The sequence below is a fragment of the Aedes albopictus genome, chromosome 2 (genome assembly GCF_035046485.1).
Source record: "Aedes albopictus strain Foshan chromosome 2, AalbF5, whole genome shotgun sequence".
NCBI classification, from domain to species: domain Eukaryota; kingdom Metazoa; phylum Arthropoda; class Insecta; order Diptera; family Culicidae; genus Aedes; species Aedes albopictus.
In genome coordinates this window covers 122,960,178-122,987,893 of record NC_085137.1, presented here as the reverse complement: position 1 = coordinate 122,987,893, position 27,716 = coordinate 122,960,178, and the positions used below count along the sequence as shown (strand labels likewise).

At 37.2% G+C, this 27,716-nt stretch overlaps 1 protein-coding gene across 1 annotated transcript in view; it reads left to right on the top strand.

Moving 5' to 3' along the window:
• LOC109419403 (serine protease filzig) overlaps nucleotides 1-27,716 on the top strand; it is a 285,431-nt gene that overhangs the window by 222,290 nt on the left and 35,425 nt on the right. The window lies entirely within an intron of this gene.

The window sequence follows — 27,716 nt, the reverse complement described above, 5'->3', positions numbered from 1 at the left end:
ACAGTCTGTTTATAACACATGTGTTATACCCAAGCAACACACATGTTATAATAGAGTTACAACAGCGCAAGTTTTGGTTGTATAGAAGTTTATTTTACGTAATTCTAACATTGTGTTGAAATAACGTAAAATAAACTTCTATACAACCAAAACTTGCGCTGTCGTAACTTTTATATAACATGTGTGTTACTTGGGCAGTCCCGCAAAGAGTGAAACCAAATCCACCTATCGAACTGTCAAATCGGCTACCTATCGAGCACGCCAGCAAAATTATGAAAACAAAGTCTGGCGAAGAAGAAGAACAACAATCAAAAGAAGTCGTCTTTGCATGTCTCTGTATATACAGTCTCTAGATTGAGAATTATCTAGGTTCAAATTCACTAACATAAATCAAACCTTTAATAAACTAACGCAGTATTTTTAAGAAATACTGCATTAGTTTAAGAAAGCTCAGATAGATATTGTCGCGCTTATCTTGGATTCTCAATCAGCTGCGTTCAAAACGCGCAGCATCAGATCACGCCAGACCACGCACGTATGGTTTGTACACGGTGTGCACCTTGGCTAAAACTGGTTTTGCAGCCGCCGGGTGGGAGCTGTCACGTATAATCAGCCACCTTGTACAAATCAAACTGCGGCCATCAGTATCTTATTGATGCGGCCACAATATTCAGGTCCTTGGCGAATGATTCTATATACAGCATCGCACAAAAACGTAGTTAAAAAAATAGAAATGAGTATCCTAGCAGTTTTCATTGTAGATGAGCCACACTAGAGATTTAACCCTCCTAAGATGTTATGTTTTTCGAACCACGATGGTGTAGTGCACGTTCAGCGTGCAATCTCTGACAATCTTCAGAAGTGCATTTCGCCAGAAGTGCTAACGCCACGAAGCGGTGAAATTTCCAACAACAAGACTACTGCATAACTTTGCCACAGGCAGAAACTTCCTTGATGGTGAGTGAGGAGCATTAGATAATTATTTAATAACATATGTCAAAATGTTCTAATTTAATTACTCGCTAGCACCAAGAGAAGGTGTAATTGTATACCACTCTGTTCACTGTTTAAGAGCCATTAACTATCTCTACAACTTTGATGAAAATACGACGTTTATTTCTTGTCTGAACCATGAGATAAAGCATGCCAAAATGCAGAGCAAATTCTTGAGTTACAATTATAATTATGGGTACAATTTACCCACTTTTGTTTTTATATCCCAAGATGACGTAATAGCGATCAATTGTATCAACAACACTTTTATGTGACGTCATATTTCCTCTCCCCTGTACGTTGGACAAGTGAGTCTATTTATAGATCTGCCGCTAAAACGAAGAACCACTTGATCATATACCGCCCCTCACTTCAAGTGCTGCAATGGCCTCATTGATAAAGGCGCCGGATTGCAATTGAAGGCTGGCGTCCTTGGTTCGATTCCCGTCTGGGTGAGGGTTTTTTATATACTAGGTGGAGCATGTTTTTTATACAAAAAAAATCGCTAAAAATAAATAACACTCTTAATAAAAATTACCCAAAAATGAGTTAAAATTTACCCAACTCAATTTTTACCCAATATATTTATATCAAATTTATAACAACATGTGTTATAATTTTTTGATCATTCCAATATTTATTATATCTCACGTTGTTATTAATTTGTTAATATTGTATCAACACCTGTTATGATTATGTTATGGCTAGAGCAATTTTAGTTATATTTTTTGTTATTTTAACACCTAACCGGCGAATTTTATAACTCATTCTGTTATGAAAAATCTTTGAAATAAATAACTCAATCGGTTATAATTTTGTTATGCCTTTCTGATCGGTACAGTTCCCTAAGGGTGATAACAGTGTAAATAATCATTTATTCTAAATTATATGGATGGATATTTACTGAGCTACTTAAACTTTAGACCCAAACATTATTGTCTTGGGTCCGAGCAATGATTTCTTTGGAAAATTTTCCTCAGACTCGTTCAGAAGTTTTTGAAAAGATTGCCTCAGATTTTTTTTTTAAGATATTCTTTAAGGTGTTTCTTTGGAGATTCATCCCAAAAATTCCTTATGAGATTCCTCCATAAATGTATCGTCTAAGGATTCCAAGCCCAAGAAAAACACTATTCTTCCAAACTAAATCCATTGATTCCTTTATCACTTATTCCAGAAATTTGGTTTTCATATCTATCAACGTTTCTCTCAAAAATCGCACCGGTTAATGTCGTCAAACATTCTCCCAAGAATGCTCCCTTTTGGAGCCGGATTGTTTTGCCTTCGCTGCCGCAACTTCGCTGGCCTCGAACACGTTTCTTATGCTCGGTTCCATCGGCGGGGTTATATTGACCTCTCCGGCTTCAAAGGGTTATTTTTTTTGTTATCTGTGTTAACGAGATTTTTAGCCCTAGGCTAGTTGATCTCGGGACCTACGCTTTGCTTCCCTTCCGAAGGAAGAACCCACATTTTAGTGAGTTTGTCGAGAGTGGGACTCGATCCCAGGTCCTCGGGGTGATAGTCACGGGCTTTAACCATCACACCAGATCCGCTCCACATTATATAGGTTTCTTCTGAATTCGACAAGGAATTATTTTTGATTTTTTTTCTGGGGGTTTCCTTAAAAAATCATCGGAAATTTCTCCAGGGGTTCCTCCAGAGTTTTTTCAGGAATTTCTTAAGAAATCATTTCAAATATTCTTCTTCCATTGACTTGTTCAGATAATTTTCCATATATTTTTCAGGTATTTCTTCAGAAATTTTTACAGAGGTTTATACAGGAGTTGTTCTGAATTGATCTGAAATTTCTCACATAACTGCCCGAGCAGGAGGGAATAACATCAGTATAAGAAAATGTAGTATTTTAGAAAAATAACTGAGTAATGAAATAGGTTATTTTCATGTTATTAACATAACAAATTGTATTATAAACTTGGCTGTCATAAGCGGCAAAATAACAAAATTCATAACAAAAAAATGTTCCTAGAAGACCATTTTAATAACATGTTTTGTTAGTTTGATAACAACATAATAACAATGAATTTGGAAAGTATTTCAATAACAAATTATGTTATTTTAAAGTTATTGATAAAAATCCGAAAGCAAAATTAGTTATGATATCAAACTAATAACAAAGTAAGTAATAATGCTAAGGTCTTTTACCATTTGGGCAGGTGTAATTATTTGTAACAATTGCCTTTGTAACCAAATCAATTTTAAACATAATTGGAACACGGTTAGTTACATACAGTATCTAATCCTATACAAAAATTCAAATCAATTGATTTGATATTGACTTAATTATAGCATGAAGTGCCAAAAATACCTGACCAAATGGTACAAGGCCCTAGATGAATAACAAAACAAGCGTTTAGTTATTATATAAAATCAATTGAAAATTACAAAATGAAAAATACAAGATAAGAAAATTTCTAATAATACAAGATGTACAAATCATGGCTTGCTCACTGTGCCCCGCCCACAATCTTCATTTGCAAAAAGAGAATCGGGTGTAACTATAGAAGAAATGATGTCAAGACACCGTGACATCACCTAATTTCAATTTTTTTTTTTTGATTCGTTTTGGTTTTGGTTTTATGGTTGGTTTCGTTCAGTCCCAATTAGAGGAATTAATTAGATCATACGCACGCTATGCTGTAGACAATCCGATGCAAACAAAATCTCAAATGATGTAGTTTCAATTTCAAAACTTGTTATTGTTGTGCAATTATTTATTAAATATTTGTACACTCTCAGTAGTATAATAATAACTAAATTTGTTCCATAACAAAACATATGATTGGAATATTATTTTATGGGTGTATATCAATAGCTTGATCATAACAAAATAAGATTGCCAAAAAAACATGTTATGGAAAAGTAATACTTTGAAAAGTTAATAATAACAAAACAAGATATAAAAACAGATTATGTGATTAGATAGCTATTAGTGTGATATTCCCCTCTGCTCGGGTGTGTCCAGAAATTTGTGCAGAAATTCCTCCAGAGATTCTTGCATTATTGCTTTACGTGATTTAGGCATGAATTTCTCCAGAGATTCCTGCAAGAGTTCAACAGAGGCTTCTACCTCCAGATATTTCTCGATCTTTACCCCAGAAATTTATATTATTTTTTTTTCTTATGATAACCGATTCTTTCAGAAATTTATACAAAAATTCACTCAAAGAATTTCTACGGAATCGCTTATCTATGCGTTTCTCCAGGTATTCTTTATTCGGTGATTCGTCCTCAGATTTCTTCAGGAATACTGTCAGATTATTCTCCTAGAATTTTGTGCATGGATTATGCCAGGAATTTTCCTGTGAATTCCTTGCTTTTTTTCTAGGAATTTCATCAAGAATAAACCAAGAAAGCTCGCCAGAAAGTTCTTAAGACATTCCTTCTTGGATTTCTTCATGAGTTTCCCAAGTTGTTAGTCCAAATGTTAATTCAAAAATACTTCCTAAGATTTCTGCACAACTCATATGTTCCTGGAATGATAGATGCAAGCTGACACTCCAGAGGAGAGCCCCCTGATCACGGAACATCTCAGGGTTTCTTTAAAAAAATCCTACTGGGACGGCTTCGATGATATATTTTTTTATCTCCACAGACTTCTTCAGAATTTAAGGCATTTCTTCAGAAATTTCAGCCAAAGATTTCTTTTAAACTTGTTTCAATAAGCTAAAAGAATTCTTCTGAAAATATTTTAACAAACCCCTTAAGGGTTGCTTAGAAAAATTTTTCTCAAAGTTTCTCCAAGAATTTTTTGAGAAACTCCTTCAGTGAAGATTGCAGATATTCCTGCAGTGATTTTTCTTAAATTGCTCTTGTGGTCTCATTACATAAATATCTCCTGGGATGTCTTTATAGATCCCTTCAGAATTTGTTCAGATATTTCTCCAGGATTTTTCAAGAAATTTTACAACACTGCCAAATAATTCTTTAAAAAATCCATAAAAGAATTCCTAAGAAATCACTGGAAAATTTTATCAAGAACTCCCTTAACCTTTCAGGATGCGCATCATCAAGCAACTGAAACTCCTGAAAAATAATACAGAAATATATTTATAAATTTATCATGAGATTTTTCTAGGAATTGAGTGTCTCCAGGAGGATTGAATTTCCGAACGGATTTCTGCAGAAATATTTCTTAATATTTATAAATTAATTTTTATAGAAGTTCCACTAAATGCTCCTCAAGCATGACCTCAAGGAGAGAATTTCCCATAGATTCTTTCAGATATCTCCCCAAGATTCTTTCAGAATTTGTTTAGAGACTTCTACAAGAATTACATAGCAATTTATTCAAAGCTGATCCAGGGATTCTATTAGAAATTCCTCAATGGATTCCTTCTGGAACTTCTTCAGAAATTGTTTCAGAAATATCTCCAGAGACTCCTTGGTAGTTTAAAGATTTTTTCTTGAATGTCAGCAAGGAATGTCATTCAAAAAAATCCATTGATATTTATTTTCTGAATTTTCAAAAAAACAAGGATTTTTTCAAAAAGCCTGGGTTTGAAAACTCCAAGGGTTCCTGCAAAAGTCCCTTAAGAATTTCGAACGAAATTTCTAAAAGGTTTCTTTCAAAAACATCTTTTGCGGATCTTTAAAAAATATCTCCTGGGATTCCCTCAGAGATTGCTCAACGGATTTTTACAGCAGTATTTTTTACAATCACGTAAAAATACTGGAGTCATTCTTCAAGGGATACCTGAAAGAATTTCTTAAGGAACTCCTGAAGATACCTCTGGAGATTCCAAGAAGAAATTTTTGAAAATTCCTGAATATAATTCTCTGAAACAATTTCGGGAGTAATCGTTGGAAATTCCTGGAGGGAAGTTCCTTGGGATGGGAATTAAAGGAAAACTTCTTGGAGAAGTTTCTGAGAACATCCCTTATGGGATTTCCAAAGAACACTCTTTAGCAATTTTTGAATTAAACTATTAAGCAACTTCTTTCTTTCTTGAAAAAATATTTGCCTGAATCCTTGTAGACATTGCTGACGAAGATACTGAAGGAATTCTTGAAAGAATTTTCTGCAAATTATGTTTAAGATACTAGCGGACAAACACCCCTGGAACAATTTCTGAAGTTATCTTTAGAAAAAATTTCGGAGGACAATTTTGCAGCATAAATTTCAAAAAATTGAATCACTGACTGCCTGTAAAACTGGAGAATGTTTTGCAGTAATTCAAAGAAGAAATTCTTAAGATAATCCGGGAGAAACCCCAAAAAATAAATCCTGAAATGATTTTTGAAGATATTCTTAAAAGAATATCTTAAGAGATTTCTGAAGGGTCCGCGGGAAAATTTCTGAAAGAATCCCTGGAGAAAGGTCTCAATAAATCCCAAGTGAAGTTTATGATGCAACCTTTCTTAAGATAATTCTACACTCAGTCTGTGAAGGAATGGTTGGAAGAACTTTTTTTCAATCTATTAAAGGATATCTACAAGAATTGCATTTTTGAAGAAATGGCTGGGGGTAGGGGAATTAGGGGCATAATGAGTACGTTAGACCTGTGTAACAGAGAAAATTTATGATAAATTTCTGGAAAAAAAATAAAAAAAAAAGACTGAGAGAAATTCTCAGAGAATTCCTTCCGAAACTCACCCAATAATTTCTCACAGAATACTTTGCAAACAGTTATTCTTATGAAACTCTTTTTATCAGTTCAGCAAAAATTCCTCCGAAGATATCCCAGCGTTTAATAAAACTTTTCTTTATTGTGATGAGAAAAATTAAGGCCGATTGCACGCCAAAAATGCACAAAAGAGAAATGAAAGCTTCAGTGGGCGTTTATTTAATCTATAGCAAATTTTTTGAAGAGATAGTTTTTATTGAAACCCCCGATTTCTTCACGTTCACATAGAGTAGGCAAAATACAGATACAGAAAACAAATGATTCTGTGTTGATTTTTTTAAGGACCAGCTGTAGCAGTATAAATAAAAAATCACGCCGAATACGCCGCCGGCCGCCGCTGCCTTATCATCAGTTTCGTCACGATAAAAAAGTATTTAACGTCGTGCAGGGTGACATTGGGCCTGGTGAGTGACATGGGTCCATCGATTCCACGGATTCAACACAATTCAGAGAATTCAACGATGGATGCCAAGTATCGTATAATTATGTTTTCTAGTAGTTTAGCACATGATATATATTAACGTCATATCCTAAACGTGTTGGATAGTGGCCCAATGACACCCCGAACGACGGTATTTCAAGTTTCACGTCTCATGAAGCGCTAAAAAATTGTGAGTAATAAAAATGCAACTCATATCTCATATACTTAATTTGCCATTCTTACATCACAGAAAATCCATAGTAAAAATAACAGTGTACTTATCTGCTGTCATATACAGATTGTATACCACAAACGTACATGGATAAATTGTTCAATATACTTACTTACCGATCAGGTTAAGGCCGGGGTGGTCTCTGCTGTACATAGTAGCCGCCTCCATTCCACTCGGTCCATGACTGTTTGTCTCCAGTTCCGCACTCTGCGTAGGGTCCGCAGATCGTCCTCCACTTGGTCGACCCACCTAGCGGTATGGACGATGGTTGGTTCTCCCAGCAGCTGATGCAGCTCGTGGTTCAATCGCCTTCTCCAAGTCCCGTTTTCCATCTGCACTCCGCCGAAGATGGTACGCAACATTGTTCTTGCTGCTCTGAAAGACTGCCGGAAAAAGGCCGGAAAACATAACGTTTCTCTAGCAACAAGAGAACAAAACTTCTATTCCTTGAAAATGGTAAAATACATTACCGAAACCGTCGGAAATTGAAGCAATATTGTTCTTGCTGCTCTGAAAGACTGCCAAGGCCGGAAAACATAACGTTTCTCTAGGTACGCAACACTTTCCGTTCGAAAACTCCAAGGGCGCGTTGGTCCTCTGCACGTAGGGTCCATGTTTCGTACCCATAGACATTGTGAGAATGCCGGATAACAACACTACAAAATTGATAATCACAAGACATCCCATATGGTCAAATAGACCTGGAGGACAGTGTGCAAGGTAGGCGGATCAGGTGCAGAACGATTTGACAAATATGGAACGTGACCGAGTAATAAGAAATAGATTGCTTGTTGGATTTTTATGGCATAACAAACATTCTTAGTCCATCCGTATTTAAAGAATTAGAAAAAAAACATATGACTCTAGGTTATGCCAATCAGCGAATTCAAAATCGTAATGATTAAATTCTGATTCAATGTCTAGATCAAAACAGAAGCAAGTGCCGTAAAAGTTAAATTAACCGTGCTTCAAATGTTTCCATTCAGATAATTATGTGGTACGCACATTATTTAGCATTAATTACGCTTTATTGCTCGTAATAAAGCCGTTGAGCAATAATGAACCCACATAATTACGTTGTACAATGTACATAAGTGCGAGTGCACTGCGAACAAATATTTGCTACGTCCGTGGAATCCATAAAGCTTTTACCAATCCATCCAATCGCGAAAATTCCATCACCCACGTATCACACAGCTTACCGCTAAAATAAGTACGTCACAAAATCCCACACTTCCTGCCTCAAACTCCAACCAAAATCAAATGAAAGTGCACGATGCAGTCAGTGGCAACAGCGAGGGGACACACATTTTTACTGCAGTCCATTAAAATTCAGAACGCTCGTAAAAACTCAGTGAAAATCTGAAACGGGGTGCAGTATGAAGTTCATCATGTTGGTCTACCTTTCTGGGAGATTCTTTTTTTTTTTTGTTAAGAACAGAATTCAACCCACGCCCTATTCGGAAACTTTTGTGTACCGGTTCGTTTAAGCTCGAAACGCAATGGTTGCGGAAACGGATCGGATCCTCCTCAGTGAACCATGCAGGATAATGCAGAACTTCCAAGTCAGGCCGAAAGCTTCTTATAGTGTTCTGATTACGTCTGGTCCTTTCTCGCCTCTATCATTCACTTGAAGCCGTGTTCCACGACCGACACCAATGACCAAACTACAATCTACCTAGGTTAACCAAAATATCCTTTTGACATGCAGCACCACGTAGCAGCCAGAGGACCATCGCGAAGCAATGTGGCATGAGCAACAGTAGCTGTACCAGTGAGTGGTGGAAGCAACCAAAAATAGCACAAGCTGAGCGATGTGCCGAGATTTAATGAATTTAATTTGCTCTCGTTTGGTGACTGGCACGGAATAATACCAACCAACCGCTGCTGCTGCTGCTGCTGCTGCTGCGGAAAAGATGTAGCAACGTGCTTGTCATCGTTACGGCGAGAGGAAAAACGAGTGCTTTACTACTCATCTGAATGGGATGATGACGAAAATGGGACAACGAAGTCTTAGGGAATTTTATGAAGTGCACAATTGGCAGGATAATCTAATTAGCAGAAATTTATGTTGGACAAATGGATGGTATACAAAATAAGATAAAAACTTCTTCTTTAAAATTTTTACACAATTTAAGGGATAAAAAACTACGCCTTTCATTTCATGGTGGTTCATGGTTGAAATGATTGCTTTAAAGTTTTGGCTCTTCTCTGCAAAAATGCTGGCAACTTTTGCCGATCCCAGGAACTCAGTATGCTAGAAGGGTAGAAGGGATTTGGTTCGGTAATTGTCATTGTGCGGTTATGATCAACATTTACTTAATACCCCTATGAACCTGCATTTGAATATATTTCTAGCTGTGATGATTCTGCATCACCAAATACTGCAGGTTCCAAGAATCACCGCTTAGAAAATGCTATTAGGTTCGTTCTCCAATTTCAACTCGTTTAGGAATCTAAGGAGGGATCCAGGGACAACTCCGGTCGCTGAAAGGACAACTGGATCTACACGCACGTCCTGCTGGAGCCACATCTGTTTCAACTCCTCCGCCAGGTCGCGGTGCATTGTTGTTTTGCCGGATAGTGTTGATTGGGCATCATAATCTAATCAATCTAACGGTTTAGCTATGTCGATGAGAATTACCCGGGGGGTTATGCTCTTCATTTACACTAAATTCTGTTTTTACGCGATTTTTTGTTCCGCGTAAAAAAAATCGTGTAAAAAAAGTTTTCAAAACTTTTTTAATCGGATCATCCTAAAATTTTAACAGGGTATCAAGGATGATAAGAGAGATCTCTGGTAGAAATTTGAGCCCCATCGGAAGTAAATTGCGACCAGGAGAGAAGAATCTTTCTAAAAACACATCGCGTAATTTCGAGAAAATCGTGTAAAAAAAATCGTGTAAAATAAAACTGCGTAAAAAAAGATCGTGTAAAAAAAGAATTTAGTGTATTGGTCATTAATTACACAGTCGGTCCAATTGACACAAATTAGGACGTCCGTAATGATTTCACGAATTGAGTCCGGCTGGTGCTTGTAGTAAGGGTATACATCTGTCGACAGAGTTGTGCTTTCTACCAATACCCGAGCAGAGGAGAATACCAAATCAATAACAACAGAATCACATGGCCTGTTTTTATATCTCAATTTGTTATTTTTAACTTATCAAAATATATCTTTTTAATAACATGTTTTGTTGGGAAATCTTATTTTGTTATGTTCAAGTTTTTTGGATATGTCCACAAGATAGCATTTCAATAACATATTTTGTTGTAGAACAAGTTTAGTAATTATTCTACTATAGAGAATGTACAAACATGTGACGAACAATAACACAACAATAACAAGTTCACAAATTTCCTGTTATTAAATTGTAATTGATCTAACGAAACATGTTATTGAATTGGTCTTCGAGGAACATTTTTTTTTGTTATGATATTTGTTATTTTGCCGCTAATGAGACAAGTTTATAACAAAATAAGTTATGCTAATAACATAAAAATTATTGATTCCATTATACAGTTACTAAGCCAAAATAACATATTTTATTATGCTGTTGATATTTTCTTCTGCTCGGGTAAAGCCTGCGCACTTTAGAATCGGTACACTTCCAACCGGCTTCAGATCAAAAACGGTTTCACTTGCAAAAAAGTGATGTTACAAGCAATTGAAGCCTATCTATTGTAGCTTGTAGAAAAATATAAAATATGCTGTTTTTACTTTTTTAGATGAACTATCAATCTGAATTCATAAATAGTGCCAGTTTTTTCTGCACAAATTGAACAAAAACTAATCATCGCATGAATTACACAATCAGATCAAAATTTTATCAAAGAAATAAAAACTGCAAATTTTATATCATTCTTACAAACTAGATCAGCTTAGTTTGCTTCTTATCACATTTTTTTCTAAGTCAAACCGTTTTTGATCTGCAGCCGGTTGTAAGTGTACCGATTCTAAAGTGCGCAGGCTTTATTCATGGCATTTCTGGAGAATTCGCCGTACGGTAAAGATCTGATCATTTGCCAACCGGCCGTCGATGTTGTTGTGGCTCAAATTTAGTAGAACTAATACTTTATTAGTTTTTAATGCGAAAGGTCTATTCGATGCTTATTCGCGCATGATCCAATTGCCACTAATAAATTTCGTGCTACCGAGGGATAGTGATTATGTCAGTGATTACTAGTGGTAAGAGATAGTGGAACTTAACTGTGCTGCCACAATAGTTTATAATGCTGGACCTAAATAGATATTTTATTCCCTTATTCATAGGTTTGAAAAAAAAACTCCATCAGCCTAGCCATCAGCAATACATTATCTAAATTCTTTTGTTTTCTTATCTTTACGGGTAACTACGGGCTTGTGTTCTTTCGGAATGTATGTAAGTTCTGACACCAATGACTTAAATGTGGTTATACGAAGCACTCATGCATGTTTTCATCTTAAGAATTACATTTTACGATATTCGGTTGGCTTTTCGGTCAAGATAAAATTATAAGCGTCGGATTAAATAGTATAACCCTATTTCATCCGTCGTTTCGTCCCTTGGTTTGGGCCTTCTTCAGGGAGGTTGTAGAGCTACCGCTACTGGTTTGTGTAACCGGCGACAAATAAGTAGCGGCAGCTCTATAACCTCCCTGAAGAAGGCCCAAACCAAGGATAAAAACGTCGGATGAAATAGTATCACCCCGCTTATACTTTTATCCTGACCCAAAGGCCTACCGAAGAGGAATAATTTTCTCGATTCTTGGAAGCACAGTTGGATGCATATATTTTCTTGAGAGAATTACTAGCAAAATATCTGAAAGAATTCATATGAAAGTTTCCTGAAATCGTTGTTAAAATCAAATAGAGTTTCTTGAACCAATTTCAACAGATCGTAATGAAACACTCAATCAAGGGCGTAGCCAGCTTTTCGGCCAGGGAGGGGCGAGCACCCTTACACTGAAAACCACTTTGCAGTAACAAGGAGTTCGAATAATTCATTATTAAAAAAAAAAATAAAAGTGAAGTATGAAAAATGGGTGATTAACAGGAATGGTTCAATGGAAGAATCATATATTATTATAATCCTGAGGAATTCCTCAAGATATTGCTTCAGGAATTTCTTAACAAATGCCATCATGAATTTGAATTTATCCAGCAGTTTCTCAAGAAATTTCTTTAATATTTTTCCAGGTTATTTTAATGTAGATATTCCAGCAGAAATTACCTTCGGCAAACTTGTAGTAATTCCGTTGAGAATACCTTCAGAAATTTATTCAAAAATTCCTCCAGAAGTTTTATTACGAATTTTACCATGCATTCTTTTGAGAATTTCCCCAGTAATTCTTTACAAATATCATTCTTAATTCCACCAGAAATCCGTTTGAGAAGCTCCAGAAAATACTTTAAGAATTTATCTGGGAATTCTTTCAAAAATTCCAATCAAACTAATAATAGAGGAATACCCTAAGAATTTTTTGGGGAAATTTCTTCGAAAAATCCTTTAATGAATTCCTTCGGAATTACCGGAAAAAAATCTTTGAAAATTTCAAAAGGAATTCCTTCGGAAATTCCTGGAGGAATATCTTTGGAAGTTGCTAGAGGAATGCATTCAGAAATGTTAAAAGGAATCAATTAAAAAATAATTTCAGGAATTTATTTCGAAAATCCTTGAGGTATTCCACCGGAAATTCCTTGACAAATTCTTCAGAAATTTCTTGAGGAATTCCTTCATTTCTAAAGCTCCTCGAGAAATTCCATAAGACGTCGAGAGTTCTTCTACGATTTCCTTTAGAAGATTCTTCGGGAATTCCTTGAGGAATTTCTTTGAAATAGATTTAGAATATTCCTTGAGGAACTCCTTCGGAGTTTTCGTGAGGAATTCTTCCGAAAATTCCTTGAAGAATACCATCAAAAAATTCTTGGAAGAATTCATCCAGAAATTTCTGTGAGAATTCCTTCCTAAATTCCTGAAGCAATTCTTTCGAAAATATTGAAAAAATTCCACTAAAAGTCTCATGGGATATCCCTTCTGAAATTCCATAAGGAATTTCTTTAAAAATCTTTCAAAACTTCCTTGAAAAAATATTTCGGAAATTCCTGAAGAAATGCTTTTTTGTGATTTTGTATTTCCTAGAGGAACTCATTCGGAAATTCTTTGAAGAATTCCTTTAAAAAAGCCTTGATTCGGAAATTGTTAAAGGAGTTCGTTTGGATTTTTTTTGACATATGTCTGAAATGTCTTATGGAATACATTCGGAAATTTCGTGAGAAATTGTTTGATAAGTTCGTTGAGGATTTTTTTCGGTTTTTTTATAAATCTTTTTGAAATTCCTCAAGGAATTCCAGCGAAAGATCCTTGAGAAGTTTCTTCGTAAATTCCTCAAGAAATTCCTTCAAAAATGTATTGCGGAACTCCTACGAAAACTTGAGAAACTTCTTCAAACATTCCTTCAGAAACACGTTTGGGGATTATGTGAGAAAATCCTAAGGAAATTTTTTGAGGACAACCGTCAAAAATTTTTGGAGGAATTCATTTGGAAATTTTTGGAGGTATTTCAAGGCAAATCCATAAGAAATTTCTTTGAAAATTCCGGGAGGGATTTCTTTGGGAATTCGTAGAGGAATTCCTTCGGAAATTCAGGAGAAAATCCTTTGAAAATTCCAGGAGAAATTTCTTTGAAAATTCCTGGAGGAATTCCTACGGAAATTCCTGGACAAACTCCTCCGGAAACTCATGGAGGAATTCTTCGGGAAAATCCTGGAGGAATTCCCTCGGGAATTCTTGGAGGAATTCCTTCGTGAATTCGTAGAGGATTTCCTTCGGGAATTCCTGGAGGAATTCCTTCGGAAATACGTGGAGATATTCCTTCCTGAAATTAATGGAGGAACTCCTTGGAAAATCCTTGAGCGATTCCTTCGCAAAAGTCCTGGAGGAATTCCTCCTGATATTTATGGAGAAACTCCTTCGGAAATTCGTGAAGGTATTCCTGGAGAAATTCTTTCGAAAATTCCCAGTGGAATTCTTTCATGACATTCATGAAAGAATTCCTTCGGAAATTCCGGCAGGAAATCCTTTGAAAATTCCAGGTGAAATTCCTTTGAAAATCCCAGGAGGAATTCCTTCGGAAATTGTTGGAAGATTTCCTTCGGAAATTCCTGGAGGATCTCTTTTGGAAATTCCTGGAGGATTTCCTCCGGATATTTCTGAAGATATTCATCCGGAATTTCATGGATGAATTTCTCAGGAAATTCCTGGAGGAATTCCTTTGAAAGTTCGTGAAGGAATTTCTTCAGAAATTCGTGAATGAATTCTTTCGGAAAATTTCTGGAGCAATTTCTTCGAAAATTCACGGAGGAACTCCTTCGGGGTTTCCTTGAATTCCTTTGGAAATTCATGTAGGAATTCCTTCGGAAAATTCTTTAGAAATTCCTTCGCAAAATTCCTGGAGGAATTCATTTGGAAATTCATGGAGGAATTCCTTCGGAAATTCATGGAGGAATTCCTTCGGAAATTCCAGGAGGACTTCCTTTAAAAATTCCAAGAGGAATTCTTTTGAAAATTCCTAGAAGAATTTCTTCGAAAATTCTTGGATGAATTCCTCCGGAAATTCCTCGAGGAATTTCTTCGGAAATTCGTAGAGGAATTCCGTCGGAAAATTTCTGGAGGAATTCCTTCGGAAATTCATGGAGGGATTTCTTCGGACATTCATGAAGGAATTCCTTCGGAAATTCCAGGAGGAAATCCTTTGAAAATTCCAAGAGGAATTCCCTTGAGGAAATTCCTAGAGTAATTCCTCCAGAAATTTGTGGAGGGATTTTTCCGAAATTTCCTGGAGGGTTTCTCTCGGAAATTCCTGGAGGAATTCTCTCGGAAATAAATGGAGGAATTTATTTGGAAAATCCTGAAGGAATTCCTTCGCAAAATTCCTGGTGGAATTACATCGGAAATTCATTTTTTTGGAAATTTCCAATGGAATTTCTCCAGGAATTTCCGACAGAATTTCCCCTGGAATTTCTGAAGGAATTCTTCCTGGAATTAAAAAAAATCCTTCAGAAATTTCCAAAAGAGTTTTTCCAGAAATTTCCGAAGGAATTTCCAAAGGAATTCCTCCAGGAATTTCCAATGGAATTCCTCCGGGAATTTTTAAAGAAATTCCTCCAAGAATTTCCGAAGGAATTCCTCCAGGAATTTCCGAAATAATTGCTCCACGAATTTCAGAAGGAATGCATCCAAGAGATTCCGGAATGATTTCTCCAGGAATTTCCGAAGAAATTCCCCTAAGGATTTCCGAAAGAATTCCTGCAGGAATTTCCAAAAGAATTCCTCCATATATCATCAAATTCCCAAGGAATTCGTCCAGTAATTTCCGAAGGAATTCCTCCAGGAGTAATGAAAAGCATTCCTCTAAGAAGTTTAGAATGATTTTTTTCCAGTAATGTCCTAAGGAATTCATCCAAGGATTTTCTCAGGAATTTCTCTATAGATTTCTGAAATAATTCCTCCAGAAATTTCCGGAGGTATTCATCCAAAAGTTTTCGAGGGAACTCCCCTAGGAATTTCCGAAGGAATTCCTCCAGAAATTTCCAGAAATTTATGAACGAATTCCTTCAGGAATTTCCGAAGGAACTCCTTCAGGAAATTCCGAAGGAATTCTTCCAGGAATTTGTGAAGGGACTCCTCCAAGAATTTTGGAAGGAATTCCTTCTGGATTTGTTTTAGGAATTCCTCCAGGATTTTTTGAAAGAATTACTTCAGGAATTTCCGAAGCAACTCCTCCCAGAATTTCCGAAAGAATTCCTCCAGGAATTCCTAAAGAAATTCCTTCTGGAATTTCCGAATGAATTTTTCCAAGAACCTCCAAAGGAATTCGTCCAGCAATTTCCGAAGGAGTTCCTCCCGGAATTTCTGAAGGAATTCCTCCAGAAATTTCCGAAAGTATTCATCCAAGATTTTTCGAAGTGCCTCGCCAAAGAATTTTCGATGGAATTCCTCCTGTAATTTCCGAACGAAGTCCTTCATAAATTTCCGATGAAATTTCTCCAGAAATTTCCGAAGGAATTCTTCCAGGATTTTGCGAAGGGATTCCTCCAAGAATTTTGGAAGGAATTCCTCCAGGAATTTTCAATGGAATTCATCCAGCAATTTCCGATGGAATTCCTTCAGGAATTTGCGAAAGAATTCCTCCAGGAATTCCTAAAGGAATTTCCCCTGGAATTTCCGAATGAATTCCTCCGGGAATCTCCAAAGGAATTCGTCCAGCAATTTCCGAAGGAATTCCTCCCGGAATTTCCGAAAGAATTCCTTCAGGATTTTTCGAAGGAATTCTGCTAGAAATTTTCGACGGTATTCCTCCAGGAATTTAAAAAAAAAATCTAAAAAGAATTTCCGAAAAAATTCCTCCAGGAATTTCTGAAGGAATTCCTCCAGGAATTTCCGGAGGAATTCCTCCAGGAATTTCCAGAAGAATTCGTCCAGCAATTTCCGAAGGAATTCCTCCAGTAATTGCCGAAGAAATTATTGCAGGAATTTCCGAAGAAATTCCTCCAGCAATTTCCGAAGGAATTCTTCCCGGAATTTCCGAAAGAATTCCTCCAGGAAATCCTAAAGGAATTCCTCCTGGAATTCCAAAGGAATTCGTCCAGCAATTTCCGAAGGAATTCCTCCCTCAATTTCTGAAAGAATTCCTCCAGGAATTTTCGAAAGAATTCCTCCTGGAATTTCCGAAGGATTCCTGCAAGAATTTCCAAAAAAAATCCAAAAAGTATTTCTGAAAAAAAACCTCCACGACTTTCCGAAGGAATTCCTCCAGAAATTTTCAATGACATTCGTCCAGCAATTTCCGAAGGAATTCCTCCAGGAATTTCCGAAAGCATTCCTCCAGGAAGTTTGGGATTATTTTGTCCAGGAATTTCGTAAGGAATTTACCTAAGGATTTCCTCACGAATTTCTCTATGGATTTCTGAAAGAATTCCTCCAGGAATCTCCAAAGGTATTCATCCAAGATTATCCCAAGGAACTCCCCAAGGAATTTCCGAAGGAATTCCTCCAGGAATTTTCGAAGGAATTGCTCCAGAAATTTCCGAAGGAATTCTTCAGGAATTTCCGAAGGAATTTCTTCAGGATTTTCCGAAGGAATACCCTCAGGAATTTTCGAAGATATTCCTTCAAGAATTTCCGAAGGAATTCCTGCATACATTAAAAAAAATACGAGGATGCAGGAGAATTTTATTTTTACTAGTCAAAAACAGCTCTGATCATCTATGTTTCTCGGTTAAGTAAGAATATAGTTGCTCGGTATAGTTGCACGTCCCCCCCCCTGCCCCCCTGGCTACGCCCTTGCACTCAATGTCATACTTAAGGAATTTCTCCCCAACTCGTCTCCAGAGGTGACAGCACCCTCTCAGAATCCAATAAAACTTTTTGAGTATGAAGACTTTGTATTTTGAAGCAACTTTGTATAGTTTGTTTTTTTTTTAAGTTTTCTAGACTAACATTTAAATAGGGTTCAAGCTAGGGTTCAAGTTTTTTTTACCGTGTTTTAATCAGTGTAACTCAAAAAGTTAGCCAAGGGTGGCTTTTAAAAAATTCTTTGTTTCATGTAAATTATTCGAAAAACTGACTAATGGATTCCAACATTCTAAATAATATTTCTTATTTAAAATAGTTTGCAAAAATTGCCCATTTTTTAATTGAAGTTTTTCCGAAGAAAGACAATACAAGTGTCTTAAAGTTCGCTATACATATACATATTGCACGAATTTTCCACGTCATCTATTTTTCCGTGTTTCTCGCAAACTCATACAGTACTGGTCCTAGCAGCCCTAGCAGGATCCAATATAATTTAATTAGACTTACTGGATATCTTTGCAATAAAAGAAATCATCTAGATTACCAAAGTATGAAACGATTTCACTTATTTATGGATTTTGTTCCATATAAACCATTCCAGCGAAAATCAATATCGAAAATCTAAATATCGTGTTGGTTTGTTGTTCATAGAAAATAATTGGACCCGTGTTTCATTGCATTGTTAGGGTCACATTTTTATATAAATAAAGATTTTTTGAAACTGTATGTAGGTTGCCACCATTCTTGCTTCTTAGTCTGCATGAAGTTCCACTTAACAGTAAAGGTCATTTTCATTACCAGACTGATACCAACATACCGCTGTATGAAGGGCCAAAAGGGGGTGTGGCGGACTCGTTAGTAGAGACGATTACGCCAAATCCACGGGTTTAAGAGAATTTTTAAGATTTTTCGAAACATAATATTCAAAAAAATCATAATATAGAATTTTGAGTACAGAAAGCCATATATTTTAATACTAGCTACTCTAAAATTCTCTTATTATGTACATCTCCAGAAAAGTATACATTGTATTGCTAATTTAGATGATCCCCAGTACTTTTTGTATGCATAGTTTCATAAGAATCCAAGATATAATCAAATTTACAAAACTCAGGGCTCAGAGGATAATATGGAAACCCGGGTGAAATGGACATACCTGTTTTTGTTCAAACCATGAAATTTTAGGCTAAAATATTTAATGCATTTTTTTACGAGGGCACATTCATATCTCTTTAAGGTTTATTGTGGTGGAATTCTTATAATTTTGAAGCAGCAGCAAATAAGGTATTGCCAGTGTTTGAGTGTGTCCACCGTAAAATTAAGCGACGTATTACCTTACGTTCATGTATACGCTGATTCAGCAATGGATCAAGGATATTATTTTTGATCAGAATTTACTGAAAATAGCTATTATTATTACACCTACAGATCATTAGGGTCTCCAGTTAGCCTAGTGGTTAAGGCTATGGATCGCCAATCTAGAGACGGCGGGTTCGATTCCCGTTCCAGTCGGGAAAATTTTCTCGACTCCCTGGGCATAAAGGGCGAACACGATGAAATTGCCACACAGAAAATATTGTATAACTTTTGATTGCGTTCGTCAAAATAGCTAATTTTTTGACCATGAATAGTATATTATGTGTTGCTAATACCATAAAATTTTCATTAAAACCGGTTGAGTATTGGCGCATATATTGTCGATATCATAAAATGAGATTTTAGAAAGCTTGTACAAATTATTTAGGCTATAACTTTTTTGTTACCTCATCAAAACGTTTGAAAATTTCACTCGATATTCTTAACATAGTATCAATTAAGTGGTAAAAATTTGATCGAAATCGGTTCAGTACTTTTTCTAGAAAATATCCAAAACTCAAATCGCTTCAAGGTAAATTTTAGGTACCATAAAACGGGGTATCATTGATCAGCGGGGTAACATTGATCGGCTTGACCGGCCTCATGAAATGTTCAAACAAGCATTTTACATTGAATCAGTTTCTGCTATCGAATGGTATATCGTAATCTGCTATCTTTTAGGTATTAAATGACACGCAATTCATGAAAATTGAAGTTCATAAACATTGAAACAAATCGATTTTTCCTTAACTGTGTTCCTTAACACAATGAGGTACATTGTTAAACATTCATGCATGGCGTGAATACTAGATACAATACGAGGTTAGAAATCACTGTTTTACTTCAATATGATATCCCAGAGTTGGATTTAATAAATGAATTTCAATTCCTTAAGCTATTGCCTACCTTTAGGCGTTATTCGCGGTTTGGAAGATTTTAATCCTAAAATAACTCAAAAAGTACTGAACTTGTAAAAATTTGGACAACATATTCGAAATCAGCGACCCCGAATTTAGTAAGTAAGGGTATTTTCAACACAAACGAACATTGATCACTGATATGATCAATGTTACCCCAAATCAACAAAATCAAAAATTACATTAAAAAGCCTATTTAAACATGTTTTAAAGTTTTACAATACTTTTTCGAGTAGCTTGACACATACTCAGACTGTCAGTACTTGTTTTAAAAATATAAAACATGTAACGTTTGCTTTAACAAGAGAATTAATCAGGAAAGATCGAAAATTCTGATCAATGTTACCCCGGATTACGGTACTTTTTGACCATTTTTAGTTCCGCGTGCACTATTTTGACTGTAGAACTGGTAACACTGTCCCGATTTTTATAAAACTTTGACAGTGTAAAATTGTTGTTTTAAACTGTTTACAGTGATAATTTCAGCCATTTTTGTTGAGTACTTTCAAAGTTAGAGCAGTTTGAATTTCACTATACCGAAAACCACATCTGCTTATTGTGACATAGTGCGACATATATGGCTATAACTTTTTAATGGTATGATCAAATTGAATGAAATTTTGACAAACTACTTCTACATACATACTTTACGTACAAAAAAATTTTCATTGAAATCGGTTCAGTATTTTTGGCGCCAGCGTTGAAACGGCAAAAAAGTGATATTTTCCAAAATGTTTGTTTGTACAAGATTCTCAAGTGGCAATTTCCTTGTTTCAACGATATCTCCGCCATTACTCAACCGATTTTAATGAAAATTTTATGGTTTTAGCACACATTTTATACTATTCATGGTAAAAAAATTAGCTATTTTGGCGAACGCAATCAAAAGTTGTACAATATTTTCTGTGTGGCAATTTCATCGTGTTCGCCCTTTAGTGTATCATTGAACTTGCCTCACAATATACAAATTCATGCAATGGCAGGCAAAGAAAGCCCTTCAATTAATAACTGTGGAAGTGCTCAAAGAACACTAAGTTGAAGCGCGGTAGGCCAAGTCCCAATGGGAACGTCGAGCCATAAAGAAGAAGAAGAATCATTAGAATAACTAAAATGACCGCTATGAAATGAACAGATAGCACCACCGTAGCCTTGTGTGTGACATAGCTCCACTGCTGTCACAATGAAAGTCCATATACGGTGGCGCCTTTGTTTTGATGCGGTGAGCATCGTCAGAGTTGCAAGAGAGTTCGTGGGGCAATATCAGGCTGGATTCATGGGTGAACGCGCTACAAATGACCAGATGTTTGCCATCCGCCAGGTGTTGCAGAAATGCCCGAAATACAACGTGCCCACACATCACTTGTTCATCGATTTCAAATCGGCGTATGATACAATCGATCGAGAACAGCTATGGCAGATTATGGACGAATACGGATTCCCGGATAAACTGAAACGATTGATCAAGGCGACGATGGATCGAGTGATGTACGTAGAGTATCAGGGACACTCTCGAGTCATTGTCTTTCGTGCTTGCTATTCAACATTGCTTTAGAGGGTGTAATTAGGAGAGTGGGGATAAACACGATTTTCACGAAGTCCGTTCAGCTGGTTGGTTTCGCTGATGTTATTGCTCGTAAATTTGAGACGATGGCGGAAACGTACATCCGACTAAAGAGTGAAGCCAGGCGAAACGGATTAGTCATTAATGTGTCGAAGACAAAGTACATGATGGCAAAGGGTTCCAGGGAGGAATCACCGCGCCCGTCACCTTCATATCGACGGTGATGAAATCGAGGCGGTTGAAGAATTCGTGTACTTGGGCTCACTTGTGACTGCCGACAACGACACCAGCAGAAAAATTCAGAGGCGCATTGTGGCTGGAAATCGTTCTTACTTTGGACTCCGTAAATCTTCTCAGATGGAAGACGGGACTTGGAGAAGGCAAATGAACCACGAGCTGCATGCTGAAAAACGCGACTATTGCTAAGTACTTACAGTGACCCCACAACAACAAAACACCTTAATTATAATCATGACTTGATAACCACCGTGTGATTCAAACGAGTGATTTATAAACTGTGGTATTTTTGCCGATTCAATATGAGTCGTAGAGTTGAAGGATTTTTTTATCGAAAAACACCAAACAATTGAATTTGATTGATTGGATCTTGGAACATTCGAAAGATTGTATTAGCCAAACGAATAGTATTGATTCACGTAACCACTGTACCAAACCTTCAACACTTTTATCTTGTTAACCTTATTATCATTTGAAATACCGTTTGAAATATCTTTGGCACCTTGTCAGGATCTGAAAGCACCTTCTAGGATACCTTTCACAACATTTTCATCAGTCCCAATCATCAATGATTTCATTTTTGAAATGAACTACCCTATTTACAACATCCAAGCGTTCCCAAAATCTCTCACCCACCATTGATTAGCATAGTTTTAATCAAATCTTGCAATCCATACAACCGGAGAAGGGTCCCAGCCTGTTCAAACGTGTGCACAACCAAACCATCCACCCATTCGATCTTAAGAAGACACGAAAGTGCTCATCTTCTCATTGCTGTGTTGTGTTGTTGTGTGTTTGGTGAAATGACAACGGCTTAAATAACGTTATCCCAGTTTCATCCTGTGTGATGGTTGCTAACCGACAGGACCCACCTGGTAACTACCCAAGCGTTCAACGGAAGAAATGGTGGGTAGAGGACAGTGCAGTATATTTGTTCTGGTAATAATATACAGGGAGTGGCCAAAATATTTCTCTCACAAAAAAAGTTCAACATCCTCTAACTCTAACTTTTTAAGGAGTGCATAAAAAAAATCTCAAATTTTGACTATTTTTTTAACCTATTATATGCGCACCATTGGTACAAATTTGAACTCGATTGATTAACTTTTCGCGAAGCTAGAATCGTTCTCGTTAAATAACACGTTTTAGATAACTAATTTTTGAACTGTCATACCTCGGAAAACAGTGAACCGAATTAAATGAAATTTTGAACGTTGTCAACACAGCAACGTTTATCAACACACAAGCAGGAATTGTTTTCAACATGCTGTTACGGGAACGACCAAAACGACATCAATCTGAGTTATCATGATTTCCAATATCAAGTTATGGTCAGACTTTGCTGAGGCAACTATTTCCCTGGATCGAAAACGAAGTGTTCTCAGTCCCATGGAAACTATTATATAGTAATAATTGATTCCATCTCTACATCTTGTTCATTTCATACAATTTTCCCCTTCCTGTGTACGAATGTGATTTTCACCGGGCGATGGTGTTAAGAGCAGGTGGGTGTAGATTAAAAGCAACAACGTACGTTGCTGGCGAAAAAGGAGGAACGAGCTAAGATCAAGTTGTTATCCTTCCAGTCTTACGTTCGCTTCTTCCTTCAGTAGTCGGAGAAGCGTACGGTAATTGGAAAATGGGTCAATTAGAAACTTTGTAGTGGCACTAGGTAGGTACTAGGCACAGATGCTGCCAGCCAATAGCAAAGCCAACCGACCGACACTCGAATAAACATGAGAAAATAATTACACTCGATGTGTTATGCTTGGAAACGGAAAACTTTTCCGAGCTAATGTCTGCTTAGTGCTGCTGCACATCCTGACCGACCGACCGTCAACAAACTTAAACACAATTTTCCGACGAAGAGCCAGCACTAGCAGTAACTGACAGCAACTTGTTGTTCGGGAGGAGATAGTGCCGATGGTGATGACAGCCCGGTAAAGTCGGTAAAGCGGTTGCTTCATTTTACGGGTGGGAAAACTGAAGCATTACTGGCAGTGACACGGTACATCTATTAGTTTAAATTTGAATAACGATAAGAGAATGGATGATAAAATTTTGATTTGGTACATGTGTGTTAGGTTTTCCAGTTAATTATTTAACAAGAGCTGCTAAATTATCTCCTTGATTTTTTAAGCTCCTGTTACGTCTGTAAATTTTGTCAGTTTATTTTACCTTTACCATTAGGGGTCGTCCATAAATGACGTAGCATTTTTGGGTCAATTTTCAACACCCCTTTTTCCCTTGAAGCATATTTTCCCATACCTAATACATGGCCCGTAGCAATTTAGGGGACTCCACCACCTCCCCCCTAAATGCTACGTCATTTATGGACGACCTCTTACCTTTACCTTTACCTTTACTTTTACCTTTACCTTTACCTTTACCTTTAGCTTTACCTTTACCTTTACCTTTACCTTTATCTTTACCTTTACCTTTACCTTTACCTTTACCTTTACCTTTACCTTTACCTTTACCTTTACCTTTACCTTTACCTTTACCTTTACCTTTACCTTTACCTTTACCTTTACCTTTACCTTTACCTTTACCTTTACCTTTACCTTTACCTTTACCTTTACCTTTACCTTTACCTTTACCTTTACCTTTACCTTTACCTTTACCTTTACCTTTACCTTTACCTTTACCTTTACCTTTACCTTTACCTTTACCTTTACCTTTACCTTTACCTTTACCTTTACCTTTACCTTTACCTTTACCTTTACCTTTACCTTTACCTTTACCTTTACCTTTACCTTTACCTTTACCTTTACCTTTACCTTTACCTTTACCTTTACCTTTACCTTTACCTTTACCTTTACCTTTACCTTTACCTTTACCTTTACCTTTACCTTTACCTTTACCTTTACCTTTACCTTTACCTTTACCTTTACCTTTACCTTTACCTTTACCTTTACCTTTACCTTTACCTTTACCTTTACCTTTACCTTTACCTTTACCTTTACCTTTACCTTTACCTTTACCTTTACCTTTACCTTTACCTTTACCTTTACCTTTACCTTTACCTTTACCTTTACCTTTACCTTTACCTTTACCTTTACCTTTACCTTTACCTTTACCTTTACCTTTACCTTTACCTCTACCTCTACCTTTACCTTTACCTTTACCTTTACCTTTACCTTTACCTTTACCTTTACCTTTACCTTTACCTTTACCTTTACCTTTACCTTTACCTTTACCTTTACCTTTACCTTTACCTTTACCTTTACCTTTACCTTTACCTTTACCTTCCATTTTAACTTGGAAAATCTCATGTAATTTCCCTACGTATTAAATCTCTTGAATGTCCCCCTTAGGATTAGAAATTCCCAGATCGAACTCAAGCTATGTAAGTAACCAACCCTGGGAACAAAAAGGCCAGCCGCCAGAAGAAATACAATTACAGGATTGACTGATGGACCAAGAACAATAATGAAACCTCGTCACCCTGGGATTGGACTTCGTTATCTATTTAGATAAGTGGACACTAATTATGTCGTGTATTGAATGTATGTTTTTGTACATTTGTTCCATTTTACTTTTCATACCCCATTAGTTCCCAAAGGTGGGGCTTGATACGGAAAATTAAATTAACATTTGTAGGGTTCTGCTAACAGTTGTCCGTAAGGTGTCGCGCAACAACGAGGCGCACGATGCATTTGTAGTGTTCAGCATAACTTTATTTGTAATATTGGCACCCAACGTTCCGAACCTGGGGTCCGAACCCACGACTCTGAGACTAAGAGTCTTATGCTCTTCGGAAGACGACGTTTGTGGCGGATCCGCACTTCATAATTTTCTTAGCTGCACTTGGTAGCCACGTACCAATGATGTGGCTGCCACTTACCTTCTATGCCACCTAATTGACCTTCCCAATAGACCCTTTAGGTCTGGTCATTTGTAATACACTAACGTGTGCTCGTACGCCAGCATAGTTTTCTTGTAAAACGCTGGCAGACCGAACCAAGAGTCGGGTATCTCTCGCCTGAAGTTATGATTCCAAGATGAGAAGTCAGTTGACACATGAACGAGGATGCACTCAGGGTGAGAAAGTGCCAGCTTCTTGAACGCCGTTAGTTTTTGGATCCCTTCCAGCTCTCCACAGGTGAGCAGCTGTTCTGAAACATATATGCTCATGAAGGCCGTAGCGTTCTTTTCCTGTTCTTGACGCCGTAGCCGCTCTTCCATAGGTTTAGCACCAAAGAATCTACCCATGACTCCTTGACTTTTAGTTCCAGCTCCTTGGTCGTGAGTTTAACGACCAAATACTCTAAGGCTAGGTCTTTGAACTCATCGCCTGTCATGTACTCTCCCAAGTACTCTTGGAACTCTTACGTGAGAAGTGGGGTCATCAAGTATACCAGCGATGCTCGCCAGTTCTCCGGCTTTGTTCGACTCCGAGCGTTGATGGGCAATAGAAATCGCTTCAAGACCTTGCTCCGAGGTAGCCCTAGAGCCTTGTCTTGGATCAGCTTCAACTGGTTGTCAGCACGATCAAACTCAGCATTCTTCGCAAACTGCACAGCTGCTCACTCTTCAAGCCCTATGGCTTGGTAAAGTATCTTGTTACTTTGACTGTTTGGGTCATATCCACCTGAGATAAAGGCCTAATGGGAAGGGAGAGTTTCGGTCACTAGATTCGGGAATCGCTCATGCTTCCGGAGGAAATTCCTGCACAGATCACGGACCATTACTCCTACAACAAATGAGTTTGTGTTAGTTCCTTGATTGACAATGCTAATAGCACTTACCTAGACTATTTCGAAGGACCACCTGATCTATCTCAAGGTGCTTGTGAACTCTCTCGTCGAGTTGCTTAAGACCTTCGATGACACTGATAGAGGCATGCCCCATAACCTTCACAACTCCGATCAAATCGGATACTTGTACACTCTCTAGTGGATATAGGATCTGATATAGCTCTGAATCCTCAACCTTCTCTTCCGTTACCACATGTTGACACCCAACGCTTCCATTGTTTTCAGTTAGACGAATCCGGCATTGTCATTTTCGAGCTGTTGTGATTTGGGCTCTAGACAGGGCCTGTTCTTGCGCTTTCTCAGGAGCACATTAATGCAGTGATTCAAGAATGTTGGAAGAAGGAGACTGACTGCCATACCACTAACTTCGCAAGGACCTACGTAAAAAACCTGAATTCTGCCGTAGCCTCAGCCGATATGGGAACCCCTTCCCCCCTCTTACGGTCAGTTAGGAAGGTTTGCCAAGATGTGTGGTTCCGCAGATGTGTAACGTCTCTATGAGCGATTCCAGATTAAGGCAGACCTTAAACGTATCTTCTTGACAGAGTGTATGGACATGGCTACCGACAGGCGGATTGGGTTGAGAGTATGAGCGGTACATTGTTTTGTGTTACGTTTATAAATTGTTATGAAAAGTTTGTCAGTTTATTTTGTAAGTTATGCTGTGGTTTGTACATCTGTCCCTGAACTTCAATTCGCATTTGTAGTGCTCCAGCCATTTCGGGCAGCGATCCAGTACAAAATACTTGCCGTCCATATATGAACATTTGTAGGGTTCTGCTCACAGTTGTCCGTATTGTGTGCATTTGTAGTGTTCAGCAACTGTATTTGTAACACTCCATAGAAATAGTGTTGTTTTTTTTCGCTGATCTCTTACACATTAAGAAAAAACAACATTTACATGAAACGTAAATTTCATTGGTCGGACAAAAACATTGAAGCAACTAAATTTACAAGCATTTTGCTGAAAATTACAGCCTTCTTGTAAAATTAAGGATGTAAAATGTTGGCAACCCATTTGAAATTAAGCCTTCGTAAAATAACATGTTCCGACGAGTAAATTTACATCTCCAATGACCTTCTTATATGCCACGTTCAGGAAAACTTACATGCGGTTTTTTTCTAGGTGTGTAGTTCATAAGATCCACAACATACCTAAAAAATCAAAAATTGCCAGTTTCAGGTGCTTTGGTGTTAGATGAGCTGTGCCTCCCATATAAATTGATTGTGTTTGATCTTGAGTGACTGATCTTATCAGAT